Genomic DNA, 15,440 nt, shown 5'->3' with positions numbered 1-15,440 from the left:
ATTACAACACCATACAGAAAAACAGAAATTCAATTCCTGTTATGGACTGAATTGTGTACCCCAAAAATTCTTACGATGAAGCCCTAACCCCAATGTAACTATATTTGGGAGATAAGGCCTTTAAGAAGTAATTTAGGTTAAAGGAGGTCATAAGAGTGGGGTCCATCATATGGGACTGGTATCTTACAAGAGGAAGAGACACTAGAGATATCTCTTTCTCCCTTCATGAGTGCACAAAGGCCATGTAAGGACACAGTGAGAAGGTGGCCATATGCAATCCAGAAAGACCCTTCACCAGAAACCAAATCTGCTGGCACCTTGATCCTGGACTTTCCTGTGAGAAAGCAAATGTCTGTTGTTTAAGCCAGGGGTCCCCAACCCCCAGGCCGTGGACCGATAGCGGTCAGCAGCCTGTTAGGAACCAGGCTGCACAGCAGGAGGTGAGTAGCGAGTGAGCAAAGCTTCATCTGCCCTCCCCATCGCTCGCATTACCACCTGAACCATCCCCAACCCCTCCCCCACCGCCACTGGTCCAGAGAAAAATTGTACTCCACGAAACCGGTCCCTGGTGCCAAAAAGGTTGGGGACCACTGGTTTAAGCCACCTCATCTGTGGTATTCTATTATGGCAGCCCTAGCAGACTAATAAATTTCCTAAGAAAATACTTGTAAAACACTGCATTGCAAAGTAAATTATTACTGTTGAAATTATTAATAGACTGTGATAAATGTTTCTGTATGTTTATAAATTTACTCTACAACAAAAGATTTGAAACGCCTGCCTTGTTGAGCTACTGAAGCAACCAAAGTAATCTGATACCTCAAAACAGCAAATTCTACTTTTTTCCATAACCAAGGTCTTTAACATATTTCATTATAAAAACAACATTCTACTCAAGATCAGTACTATATATAGTAAAGATCAGTGGAAGGCTCAAAAAAGCATGCCACCCATCACAATACTGCAACACTACCCCAACAATATTTGTAATATTAAGCATAAATAACTGATAATACATTTTTAAACACTGACAATGCTGTTACCTACTAAGAGAGCAGTCTTAAAGGAGTTTAAGGCAAGGAAAGGATCAAAGACTCAGTTGGGTAAAGTCTCCCGAATGAGTACTTTTGAGCTGGGCCTTCATTAATGGATGAATGCAACTTCAAGGTAGGTAAGAACAGCATACGCAAAGCAAGAATACAAAACATAATTTGATCTGAATGGAAGAAAAAGCCAAGCAGAGACCCTAAAATGACTTCCTAAGTTTTTAATGAAAAAACATATTAGAGAATCATAGGGCAGTACAGTAGTCCCCCTTTATCTCAAGTTTTGCTTTCCGAGGTTTCAGTTACCAGCTGTCAACTGCGGTCCAAAAATATTAAATGGAAAATTCCAAAAATAAGTAATTCATCAGTTTTAAATTGTGTGCAGTTCTGAGTACTATGATGAAATCTCACACCTTCCAGTGCTTTCCTGCTCCGTCCAGCCCATGACATGATTCATCCTTTTGTCCAGTGTATCCTGCCTGTTAGTCACTTAGTAGCCTTCTCTGTTAATCAGATCGCCTGTTGTGGTATTGCCGTGCTTGTGTTCAAGGAACCCTTACTTCATAATTTTACTTAATAATGGCCCCAAAGCACGAGAGTTGCGATGCTGGCAATTCAGATATGCCAAAGAGAAGATTTTGTAAAGTACTTCCTTTAAGTGAAAAGGTGAACATCTTGATTTAATAAGGAAAAAAAAATTGTATGCTGAGGTTGCTAAGATCTATAGTAAGAAGGAATCTTCTATCCGTGAAATACAGAAGGAAAAAGAAATTTCTGCTAGTTTTGCCGATGCACCTCAAACTGCAAAGTTACAGCCACAGTGTATAATAAATGCTTACTTAGGATGGAAAAGGCATTAAATTTGTGGGTGGAAGGCATCAACATAAAGTGTATTCCAACTGAGGGCAACATGTCGCGCCAGAAAGCATAGAGTCTATATGAAAACTTAGCAAGCAAGGGATCCCCTAAAAGGAGTGACACCAAGCCATTTACTACATATACGAGATGGTTACACAGATTCAAGAATAGATTTGGACTGAAAAATATAAAAATTACTGGAGAGGCTGAGTCTGCCAATGAAGAAGCCACTGTCACATTTCTGGCAGAGTTGAAGAAGTTGATTAAGAGAAACACCACATTTTTATAACTTTTATTACAGTATATTGTTACAAGTGTTCTCCTTTATTATTAGCTATTGTTGACCATCTCTTACTATGCCTAACTTATAAATTAAACTTTATCGTAGGTATGTATGTATAGGAAAAAACAGTATATATATATATAGGTTTTGGTACTATCTGTGGTTTCAAGCATCCACTGGGGATCTTAGAACGTATCCTCCACAGATAAGGGGGGACCACTGTATAAATATAGTTAGAAATCTGAATTCTAGCACCTGCTGTAACTTAAAGCTATGCTCTGTGTGGATAAGTTACATAACCTTTCTGAGCTTTAGACTGGGATAACATATTTATGAGGTTATTAGAAAATATATAAGAAATACTTGAAATATTTGGTACTTCAGATACAATAAGCACAATAAACGACAGTTGTGGGACTTCCCTGGTGGCACAGTGGTTAGGAATCCACCGGCCAATGCAGGGGGCATGGGTTCAATCCCTGGTCCAGGAAGATCCCACATGCCGCAGAGCAACTAAGCTCATGCACGACAACTACTGAGCCTGCCCTCTAAAGCCCATGAGCCACAACTACTGAGCCCACATGCCACAACTACTGAAGCCCACGCGCCTAGAGCCTGTGCTCCACAACAAGAGAAGCCACTGCAATGAGAAGCCCGTGCATTGCAACAAAGAGCAGCCCCCACTCGCTGCAACTAGAAAAAGCCCACGCGCAGCAACGAAGACCCAACAGCCAAAAATAAATAAACATTTAAAATGTTATTTCCCCCCTTAAAAAAAAAAGACAGTTGTTACAGTGGTTGTGCAATACACAACAGCTATTATTAAGGCCTCTGGGCTTTTACCTTGCAGTGAAATGATTTCCAAACTTGGCTATAATCAGAAGCATCTGGGAAGCTTGATAAAAACAAATACCTGGGCCCTAGCCTAGAAGCAGGGAATTAGAATGTTGCTGGTAGGGCCCAGGAAATAAGGTTTTGGTTTTGTTTGTTTGTTTTGTTTTTTTTTTTAACAAAAACCTTAGAAGCTTGTACTATAACTGAAAGATATTTAAAGTTCTACAATAGGCCAATTATTTTATGAAAGTAGTGTTTTAGTACAATAATCTTACAAAGATTCATTAAATGAAGTGAGAAGAGTCTGAAAGCAGTTAAGACCAATGAGGAAACTACTCATTAGGAAAAAAAGTATTGTTCACCTTAGTTAGATTCTAATTTGTTAAATGGAATCCACTAGTGAATAAGAACACTATCCTGGGACTTCCCCGGTGGCACAGTGGTTAAGAATCCACCTGTCAATGCAGGGGACACGGGTTCAAGCCCTGGTTTAGGAAGATCCCACATGCCGCAGAGCAACTAAGCCTGTGTGCCATAACTACTGAGCCTGCGTTCCAGAGCCTACGAGCCCAAGCACCTTAGGGCCTGTGTGCCACAACTACTGAGCCCCCGGGCTGCAACTACTTAAGTCCACGCGCCTACAGCCCATGCTCCGCAACAAGCCACCGCGATGAGAAGCCCATGCACCACAACGAAGAGTAGCTCCCGCTTGCCACAATTAGAGAAAGCCGGTGTGCAGCAACCAAGACCCAACACAGCCATAAATAAATAAATAAACAAAAAACAAACAACACCCATCCTTCAATTAAAAAGCAATGGCATCTCCCAGCCCTATCCAGAAACCTTCAACACAGTTTTAAATAAAAGATGTCGCCATCAAGCATAAAACTTCTCCCTTTTCCCTTGCTCCTGGCTAGTACTAATGTTGATGGTGCATTTATCTCATAATAACACACTGTATATGCATGTTTTTGGTATTACTTCTGCACTTCGTCCATGTTCACCAAATATTTAACTTTCAAAAAGACAGGGGCTACAACTTTTCATCAAGTCTACAATTATTCGAACATTTCAAAAAAGTAAAAAAAAAAAAAAGTAACTACATCTATATAATTACTTTTTAACAGCACAGCACCATGGTCAAACACAAACAAGTATTTTTGGTTTGCCAGATAAGTTATTCTAGTTATCTTTTAGGCTCACAGTTGAATTAATCACCTGGTTAAGTAACTCCTACTTTTCTGTATTAGATCAATTTTGATATTCTAATACAAAACACAAGACAGGACTGACTATAGTTCTATCTAAGATCACTAATTTAATCCTTTCATGCCAAGTTCTCATGTCTACTCAATTTGCCCTTCTCAGTAATCAGAAAACAGACTACAAGTTGTACTCAGAGCAACTGTGGTTTTGCAAATTATACAATGAATACATATTTTGGTTTTCATGGTTGTTTTCTATTTGCACATTATTTTATATATCCATAAAACAGGAATCATTTCTACTTAATTTCCTTTTCACTCAGCATGTCAGAATATACTGTACAGAATATAGCTGGGAATTAGAAATGCAAATCTAACCCAATACTTAACAGATAGCAGAACTTCAGTAAAGAAATGAACCAGGGACTTCCCTGGTGGCGCAGTGGTTAGGAATCCTCCTGCCAATGCAGGGGACATGGGTTTGAGCCCTGGTCCAGGAAGATCCCACATGCTGTGGAGCAACTAAGCCCGTGTGCCACAACTACTGAGCCTGTGCTCCAGAGCCCGTGAGCCACGACTACTGAGCCTGTGTGCTGCAACTACTGAAGCCTGTGTGCCTACAGCCCATGCTCCGCAACAAAGAGAAGCCACCGCAGTGAGAAGCCCGCGCACCGCAACGAAGAGTAGCCCCCACTTACCGCAACTATAGAAAGCCCATGCGCAGCAAAGAAGACCCAACGCAGCCAAAAATTAATTAATTAATTAATTAGTTTTTAAAAAAGAAATGAACCAGGAAATAAAGACTGAGCAGCTAAAACACAAAGATTTGTAACAGCAAACTGGATAGCTACAAACTTCAAGGACAGAAGACATCCATGAGAGCAGAAAAATGTGAAAAACTATGTATAATTTAAAAACAAAAACGACTCTCATGCTGCATTATTTAATAGACCCATATTATAAGTCACAGCACAAAACCAAATATTCCTGATAGTGCCTTTAACAAGTTCAGTATATTCTAATGAAAGTAGGGAAGCTAACTGGATTATACATAACAAAAATCTCTCTCCAGTAATATAAGAAATATAAATTAAAAACAAATTTAAGATACTAAACTAACAAATGACCTGGGAAAATAACCAGGGAAAGCAGAAGAGGTTTAAAGATACTTCTTTTTTTTTAATAAATTTATTTATTTTATTTATTTATTTTTGGCTGCATTAGGTCTTTGTTGCTGCACACGGGCTTTCTCTAGTTGCAGCGAGTGGGGGCTACTCTTCATTGCAATGCGCGGGCTTCTCATGGTGGTGGCTTCTCTTGTTGCAGAGCACAGGCTCTAGGCACGTGGGCTTCAGCAGTTGTGGCACGCAGGCTCAGTAGTTGTGGCTACTGAGTAGTAAGCCCCAAAGATACTTCTTAAAATACTATTTATAGGGGCTTCCCTGGTGGCACAGTGGTTAAGAATCTGTCTGCCAATGCAGGGAACATGGGTTCAATCACTGGTCCGGGAAGATCCCACATGCCGCAGAGCCACTAAGCCCGTGTGCCACAACTACTGCGCCTGCATGCTAGAGCCCTTGGGACACAACTACTGAAGCCCACATACCTAGAGACCATGTGCCACAACAAGAGAAGCCACCGCAATGAGAAGCCTGTGCACCACAACAAAGAGTAGCCCCCACTCACCGCAACTAGAGAAAGCCCGTGCACACAACAGAGACCCAACACAGCCAAAAATAAATTAAATAAATTTTAAAATAAATAAAATAAAATACTCTTTATAACAAATTCTAAAATACTGAAACTACTAAATGTCTCAAAATAATAAATGGCTAGATAATTAGGATATCAACATTGGAACACCATATAAATACTTAAAATAACCTATAGGTGAATACACCAAAAAATATTATTAAATATTAAGTGAATAATACCTTGCTTTTGTATAAAATTTAAGAGTTTACAGAGTACTTTTACATATATTACCTCATAATATATAATTTACATCAGAGGTTATCAACCCTGGCTATTCATCAGAATTACCTAAAATACTTAAAATGCATATTTCTGAGCCCCACCGCACACCTAGTGAATTAATGAGCCTCCAAGTGTATTAAGCATTGGAAGTGTTTCCAATGCCTAACCAGTGTTAAGAACCACTAACCACAAATATACGACTAATTACAATCATAAAAAAAAAGTAATTAAGAAAACACAAATCAAACTTCAGTGATTGAAATAATTTAATGGCTTTTTTTCCCACCTGGTTTATCTGTTTAAATTAATCATAAAAGGAAATAAGTATATCTATTAAACTTTTTAAAATTAAAAATGGTTTAAAATGTTGATGCTTGAAGGTATACTAGTTACTGAAAAAATTTTCCTTGTACAGACCCCAGAATGCTACATGTAACAAATGAGGGAGTACCCTAGTTATTTTAATAGTATAAACAGAAAGCACCAAGATAAAATTGCTATGAAGATTTGCCTCCTCTTATACAAATAATTATCTCCCTCAAAATATTTCTAGTATTCTCTAAAACTGATTGACAATATATACCAAAATCTTCCTCAAGAAAGAAAGAACCCTGATTAGTCTGAATGGACAATTTGTCTAAGGATACGTCACTCATATAAAGAAACATTAGCAAGAAAGTCTGAAACAGCTACTGCTTTGTTATGTACCAATAAACAATTTTTAATAACTAAACATTTTAGTACTACTCAAGAAATCAGCGGGACTTCCCTGTTGGCACAGTGGTTAAGAATCCGCCTGCCAATGCAGGGGACACAGGTTCAATGCCTGGTCCGGGAAGATCCCACATGATGCAGAACAACTAAGCCCGTGTGCCACAACTACTGAGCCTGCATTCTGGAGCCTGAGAGCCACAACTACTGAAGCCTACGCGCCTGGAGCCTGTGCTCCACAACGAGAGAAGCCACCGCAATGAGAAGCCCACGCAACGCAACAAAGAGTAGCCCCTGCTCGCCGCAACTAGTGACAGCCCGCATGCAGCAACGAAGACCCTACACAGCCAAAATAAATAAATTTATTTTTTAAAAAAAGAAAGAAATTGGTCACCTCAGTCTAACTGTGAAGAACACATAAATTTCACACAAATCACTTTATTTCAATTTCCTTCAACTCTACTCACCAAACCAAAAATACCAAGTCTTAAAAAAACAGTACCAAAAAATTTACTGACCAAACTAGAGTACAGCTTTTGTTCAATATAGCAGATTCAATTACTAAACATAAAAATTCAAAGCACAAATGAATAAATTTACAAAAACCTTAAAATGCTTATTTTCTATCCTAGATGTCTCTCCTAGTATTGAGACTCTACCAGACATGTTCACTTACCTGTCCTGCAGTCCTCTTGATTTCATGTTTTAAATTACCTCTTTCAAGAAATGGTTATCTACTCACCACCCATTCACTCAAGCCAGAAAGCTCAGATACTATGGATTCACTACTCCCTACCTACATCTCCTCACGTACTACTTAACCTCACAACCATCCCCTACACTTCATACCTTTTGCCACTGCCCTAATTCTGTCCTTTAGCCTTCAGTCCCAGGGCTGCTAAGTTAACCACCCTCCATTGGATAGCCCCACCTTGGTACTTTATCTATCCCTACTGGAATTATCACAGTGGTAATATATCATAGTTACCACTCTTCTTTTACTGTATGCGGGCCTCTCACTGTTGTGGCCTCTCCCGTTGCGGAGCACAGGCTCCGGACGTGCAGGTTCAGCGGCCATGGCTCACGGGCCCAGCCGCTCCGCGGCATGTGGGATCTTCCTGGACCGAGGCACGAACCCGTGTCCCCTGCATTGGCAGGCGGACTCTCAACCACTGCGCCACCAGGGAAGCCCCACCACTCTTCTTTTAAAATCCTTCAATAAAGATTTTTTTTAAATCCTCAGCACAGCACACCAGATCTATACTTATCTCTCTAGCCTCATACCCTACACTACCATGATATCTCAGCCTAGAATAAGTATCCTTCCTCTTCTTCTGCCTAATCATTCTTACCCATCTTTGAAGATTCACTTTTTTCTAGTTTGGAAAAGGTATCCCACTCTGTACTTCCACTGTACATTCTACATACCTTTAAATCATACCACAAATGATTTACTATGTAAAATGTCAGGTTGGGAATACAAAAGTGAACAAAATACAGTCCTTGACCTTAAGAAACTTACAATGGAGGCTGAAAAGTAATTGCCATTTAGTTTGATAACTTTTTTTAAGCTAACATCTGAGTGTTTGTTATATGCTGGGCTAAGAACTTGACATGTATTTTCTCATTTAATTCTCCAATAACTTTATGATCCCCACTTTACAGAGAAGGAAAGAGAAAAAGCTGTTACTTGTCCAAGGTTCAGTTAAGCTTTAAAGATGTGAATCCAGGTCTGAGTCCAGAACCTAAGCTCTCAATTACAATGACTTCTGTTTCTAAAGTCACAGCATTTTACTCAGTTTCCCCAGTGACCAGCATACAGCAGGCACAAGATATATATTTGTTAAATAAATGAACTTGAGTCTTGAAATTCCAGCTGGTAATGACTTAACATCAATACTACCACTTTAACTGATAATGCCTTGTGTCAAAGAGCTCAAAAGCTCTGAGATGCTAACACATGTGAAATGATCAATGTCCCAGGTTACTCATCACGTCAAGGTTTATAATAGCAAAGTATTGGAAATAAATGTCTATCAGAAGGGGACATGTTAAATAAATTATAGCCTATCCATATTATGGACCTATGCAGCTATATAATAAGAATGCTCTTCATGTACTGATATAAAATAATCTAAGATACACTAAGTAGAAAAAATTAAAAGATGAGAAAGAAATGTGTACCTGATGCTATCATGGGTGGGGGCAGGAGGGATATATGGTTGTTGTTTGTATGTACAAAAATCACTCTTCACATTTCAAATCTTTCACAATGAAGAAGTTAGGGGGAGAAAACTTTAAAAAGCTACCCAGAAAAACCAATCTAATTGAGTCAACTGTAGATGGATTATATCTCAATAAAGCTGTTTAAAAAAAAAAACTAACCTATAGATACTAGAAATCAGATCAGTAGATACCTGGAGCATTAGGAGGATAACTGTACAGGGACACAAGGAACTCTGGAGTGACGTAAATGTTCCGTGTCTTGTTTGAAATAAAAGCTACAAGGTGTATATATTTGTCAAAATTCATTGAACACTTAAAATCTGTGCATTTTACCATGTTTGCTGACCTTATGTAATTATCTGTCATCATTCTGCCACAACATAATCACAGTATGTGAAGATTAAAGAAAACATGATTTAAAAAAAAACCTGTGCATTTTACTGTATGAAAGCTATACCTCAATAAAGTTACTTAATAATTTGGAAAGCATTTAGAAATGCAGACTCCTGGGCCCCTCTCAATGGCTATGAATCACTGGGTCTGTGGTGAGAACCAGTTAATCTGCATTTCTAACAAGAGGTTCTGGATGACCCCCATGCATGAGGTTCATCAGTTATATTTTGGAAAATACTGACCTACCATAATGTTGTATATCGAGTAATTACCGATCATGTTTTGCAAAAATTCATTAATTAAATGATAAATTTACACAAACACACAAGCTACCTAGGCGATTCTGACTCCCAAGTTTGAGAAATACTAAGTTTTAAGTGGTAGGCGTTCTAGGAGGAAGAATTATAGACTAGATAGTTAAGAAAGACTTCTTTTCTTCTCCATCTGCTACAGTCCTTCAATGGTTCTCCATCACCTAGTGTGATGGTTCTAAATCTGGCCACCTCAGGTGACATTTGGCAATGTCTGCAGACATTTTTTTTCAGTGTCACCACTGGGGAGGGGGAGTGCTATTGGCATCCAGTGCTACTGGCATCCAGGGATGCCAATAAACATTGTACAATGCACAAGACAGCCCCTCAAAGAATTCTAAAACTCCAAACTGCACTAGTGCCCAGTTTGAGAAACCGTGACCTGAGCCTCACCTCAAATGAAGCTACCAAAAGTACTTGGTTGTGGCCCCAGAGGTAAACAAAACAACAGAATTAACATATTACATCTTCAGGCAAGTCAATTTTTACTTCCAGTTTGGTGGGGAAGAAGGAGTGGGGATCATCTTTATATTGTACATAAGTCAAACAAATATAGATAAAATGCAAATGTCACATGATTACCTAAAATAAATGTCACATGAATACCTAAGATAAACTTCAAAATAATGTAAGCAGGATCAGGCTTTACTCCCCAACCTTAGGGTATCTTTATGTACCCTTCTCAGTCTTCAAGTACTTTTGAAGTTAAAAAACATTGGCTTAAAATAAAGTATATAAACTTTAGCATGACAGGCAAGATCTCATCTTTAAGCTACTCCCACTAAGACTTTTAGGGCTATTTGTTACTGCAGCATGGTCTAACCCAGTGCTATTCAAAGTGTGGTCTGTGCACCAGGGAGCCAGTCTGATTGTTTACTGGTTTACACCAGAGAAGTACAAAAATAGAGAGCATAGAAATGGAAATTTTTATACCAGAATAATTTTATGTCTATTGGATCTTTAAAAATTGCGGCTTTTAGTTTTGCCTTTTTAATTCCATCTTCATTACTAAAAAATTTGCAGTAATTTCTATTTTACAATTTTGTCAGTCAACAGTGAACTGGAAATTTAAAAAAAGAAGAAAAAAGGTCCTTCATCAGTTTGAGAAGCATTAACCTAACCTATCCTGACTGATACACCTAGTAAGTGGCAAAACCAGGATTTGACCTCATGTCTGTCTGACACCAAAGTACTTTTTCTTAGTCATTACACTATATTTCTGTTATTATTAATACTTTGAATTCAAACCCCTATGTGTAATCCCTACCTCTGCAGAGCTAGACTGCACAAGGTATGAATCACAATGACCTTTTGTGTGTCTCACCTAAGGCCTTCAACACTGAATGCAAACCAAGCTGCCTTCTTGGCCCCTTTTCCCCAGGCTCTTGCTCAAAATTTGGCTCTCTTGATCTTCAATGATGCAAAAGGACAAGCCAAAAAAATTTTTTTTCTCCTCGAGGTCAAGAGCAGAGACATAATATTTAATGACATATTTAATGTCATAATACTATCAACCCTGCTTTCTATATGACTTTGGGAAATGACCTCTGCTCAAGGAGAAGTAGGCCCCAGATTCTCTAACCACACTAGCTACATAAAGTATAGAATAAATTAATCAAATATAAGAAAAAGCCACATAGACTTAACAGCATTTAGTCTTCCCTCCTCACACTAAGACCTCCAACCTCTACCATAAAGTTTAAAGACATTCGACCTGACCCATCCATACTGCACATCCCCCAAGTGTTTTTATAAACTTTTTTGATCACAATCTTAATTTCAAAAAAATGTTATATCCCAGCTCAATACACAATACTTATAAAACAAAATTTATCCCCCCCAAATTTTTACCAAGTGCAATGTACTGCTATTTTTTAATTTCTTTCCTACTTTTTAGAAACTATTGGAAAAAATCCACAAAATTGATTTCAAGACCCACTAATTGGTCTCATCCTGCAGTTTGCAAGACACTGCTGTAGAGACCAACAGTCTACATTTAACAGTATGCTCTCATCTGGCAAGCCTAACCCATAATCACGCTACCTTAAAATTCTACTCCTCAAAAACATTTTTTTCTACATCAGTTTCATTGTACAATAAACCTTATGTCATTTACAGTCCAAACTTTGTACAGAAAAATACAAAAGTTAGTTTTGTCTCAAAATTTAGTAAAATGCATAAATGTTAAAGTTAAAATAAAAATGTTCAACCTCTAATCAAAAACTGAAGACAGTTTATTAGCTCAAAATGTGAAAAATGTTCTCAGATGGTAATTTAATTAGATAACAATGCTCTGTTGGCAAATCCCAGAATAGAGTCTATAGTGAATATGCATACCATCAATTTACAAGTCTGAAACCAACTTGCTCTATCTTCACTTCTTGCACTATCTTCTTGCACTATCTTCACTCCAACTGGTCTACTCATCTGACCACTCCCCATTATTGAGAACTGGAAATCTAACTCCTTCTTCTCCGTGTGTGTGTGTGTGTGTGTGTGTGTGTGTTGTCATTTTTAATTCTTGACAATTGCTCTAAAGTCTGCCAGCGGTCCCACCTTGTCTCACACCAGCTCAGAAGTCCTGTCATGTACTTATTTAAGATTATTTCTATGGGAAAATACACAAATCCAAAGAATCAATTTCATAACAAACTTCTGAAACATAATCTATAGGTAACTGTATTTGATACATAATTTACCTTTCATGTAGTTACGTATTGAATACCTTATCTCCAAATCAAAACCAGAAACCAAACATTTCTTGATTTCCACAACTGTAATATTCTTTCTGTAAATTAAAATCTACTTCACATAAACACAAAATAAATTTCTCAGTTATGAACTTCAATTCTGTGAGCCTCAGAGTGCATGTGATATTTTTAATAACTGTATTGAGAAGACCTGGCTCCATCATGTTGTCCCAACACAGAAGTACACAATGCTACCATACAAACCATCTATGTAGCTTCCACATTTATTTCATAGCTCCAGTCAACCCAATCTCCTCTAGCCCCACCCACTGAACAGCTGGGTGGGATGAAAGATTGTTTCCTGACCGCCCTCCAATGCCATGCTCCTTCCCCTGCTATTTGGAGGAATAAGGGATCCAAGCAGCATTTAACTAGCTTCTTAATTGTTTGTATCCTGCTAAGGCACTATCCTTTAGTCTATCAGGATTTCATAAAGTTCATCCATACCTGTACACTTAATGCCTAAAAAGTTTCCTCAACTTGCTTATAAACTTGGGGGGTGGGGGGGCTGACCATACTCATCACCTGCATGTACATAAATACGTAAAACGAGTAAAATGCTTTTTAATCTAGATTATCTGTTCATTTAGATTATCAAGGGCACCAAGGAAAATATCCTTCCATTTCATCAAAATAACAACGCGAAAAGAAATCGTTAAGTTGAACTATAACAATATAAGTCGCAAGAATAAATTATCTCGGTATCTAAGCAAACACCTGATCTTACAAGTTCTTTCCCTGCACTATAAAAACCCAGATTTGAAAAGTGTACTCTCAAAATGTAACTTAGCAAATGGAAATGTGTTAGAAAAATCTCAATTGCTTACTTCCTACTATACACAGTATGAAATGGAACTTGGGAGTGGAAAATGTGAATGAAATGGCCTTGTTCTTTTTCCAATACGTGGAGGAGGAAAGGAAATAAAACGCCTTCTTAAGAGAATAAATGAGAATACTAAACTATTTTCAAAAATTAATTTCCTTAAACATCACCAATCCGAATCTCCAACTCCCTCCCTTTTCCAGAGACCCTTCCCACCCCTTCCGCTCCTCGGGAGGGCGCCCTTCCTAAATATTCTCTTTTCCCTTTTTCTTAAAAATTAAGCCCAAACCAGGCTCCTTATCCTCCTTGCTCAAGCCTTGCCCGCCATCCACCGGCCTTCGGGGCCGCGCCTGGGGAAAGGAAGCCCCAGAGGCGGGAAGGGGAGCCAGGAGGCGACACAGTCACTGGAGCCGCTGCAGCCGCCGCCTCCACCGCAGCTTTAGCCTGGTGCATCCTTCTTCCTCCCTCCCCGCCGCCGCCCTCCCGGGGCCGGCCCACACAGCACCCTCACCCGGGCGCCCACACACATCCCCACCCTCCTCGCCAGGCCCACTCCCCACGAGAGGAGCTCCGCCGCGGGTCCTGCGACCGCCGACGAAAAGAAGCAGGGCCGTGAAGCCGGCTGGCCCGGCGAAGGCGACCCCGCTCGGGTTGCTCGGGCCGCGGCGGCGGAGGCCGCGGCTCAGGTCTCGCAGCTCACGTCTCCCGGCTCCCCAGGCCCGCCCGCCGCGGCACAGGAAATGCCGCCGCCTCGGCTCTCCTCACATTCAATTCAAACTGTCACTGCCGCCGCCTCCCCTCCCCCCGGGCCCGCCGCCGCCGCCGCACCCCGGGCCCGCCGTCGCCCCCACCCCACCTCCCTTCGCCGCAGCCCCCCGCCTCGCCTCAGGGCGTTCCCCCCACCAGGTCAGGGGGCCGCAGAGCCCCTCCGCGTCCCGAGCCGCCGACCCGAGTCGGGACGGCCCAGAGCTGAGACTCACCCATGGTGCTGCTGTTGACGCTCCTCTCCTCAGCAGCAGCGGATCTCGCACTGACCGACATCCCCTCCCCCCTCCGCGACCAGCCCGGGCGCAGCGTAGCCCGCGGATTCTCCAAAGCCGCCTACGCCGATTCCGCGGCGTAGCCGCCCGGCGTCGCTGCTTCGCTTACGCAGGCGACAGCAGGCGGACTCCTCCACTGGCTCTCGCCCGACTCCTGCTCCCTCCTCCGCCCCTCCACCCCTCCGCCCCTCAGCCCCTCTGCCCCCCCAGTCGAGGCTTCCGGGCCGAGCGGAGGCTGGCTTCGATCTCGCGAGATTACTTCATCGCTGCCCCACCGACTTGCTCGTTTTTCGAGCATGACTTCATTGGCGTCAGCCCTCCTTTGCTGGTCGGGTTTGGCTGCCATGTTAAAATTGGCGGCATTTGGCACCTCCGGGGTCATGGATAGTCAGGCCTCTATGCGTGTTTCTTGAGCACTCCCTCTAAGGTTAACGCCTTACGTTTGTGGGTGAAAACCCTGGGGACGCTGAGAGGGAGTGGCCGGTGGGATGCGAGGGTGTGGTTTTGCCCGAATCAAAGATGGCCGCCGTCGGTGCAGCCCCGCGCAAATTCACGTCAGGTTTTGGAGCTGGGGGAGCCTCGGGGTTGCCCTCTGCGCCTCCTTACGAAATTGGCGTAAGGCGAAGAGGCCAGACTGGGGGGCTACGCTCAGGGCAGGGGCCGCGTACACGCTTCCGCTCCTAGCTACTGACCTGGCAGCATTGTGAGTTAAGTGGAGAGACAATTTGAGGCAGGTGTCTGTGCCCCCACCGTCCCTGTTTCCTCAGCTTCTTTGACTTTAGGAGTGAAAAGTGAGATTAGGCCCTGGTTGCCCCGACATTGCCCTCGCGCTGTCACTTTCCGGTGGCCTGGCACAGCCAGCAGGTCGGCTGCTGCAGCTTCCACTGCGGATTCTCCACGGTCACACTCGTATTGGCTCAGCCTGTTGGTGCCCGGTTCGGTCCTCCTGGCGCTCACACTCTAGTTGAGAAACTGAATGGACA

The 15,440-nt window shown here is 41.5% G+C and overlaps 1 long non-coding RNA gene across 1 annotated transcript in view; it reads right to left on the bottom strand.

Annotated features, from left to right (window-relative positions):
• Positions 1 to 783: 783 nt before the first annotated feature.
• LOC109548391 (uncharacterized) overlaps positions 784 to 15,440 on the bottom strand; it is a 109,293-nt gene continuing 94,636 nt past the window's right edge. Inside the window, exons 7-8 of the long non-coding RNA XR_004528157.2 lie at positions 14,398 to 15,429; positions 784 to 793 (exon numbers count right to left, since the gene is read on the bottom strand). This is a non-coding gene — a long non-coding RNA (uncharacterized lncRNA). The remainder of the gene's footprint in view (positions 794 to 14,397; positions 15,430 to 15,440) is intronic.

This window comes from Tursiops truncatus, chromosome 9, assembly GCF_011762595.2.
Source record: "Tursiops truncatus isolate mTurTru1 chromosome 9, mTurTru1.mat.Y, whole genome shotgun sequence".
NCBI lineage: Eukaryota > Metazoa > Chordata > Mammalia > Artiodactyla > Delphinidae > Tursiops > Tursiops truncatus.
Note: the sequence above shows the minus strand (reverse complement) of the source record. Positions and strands in the feature narration are given on the sequence as shown.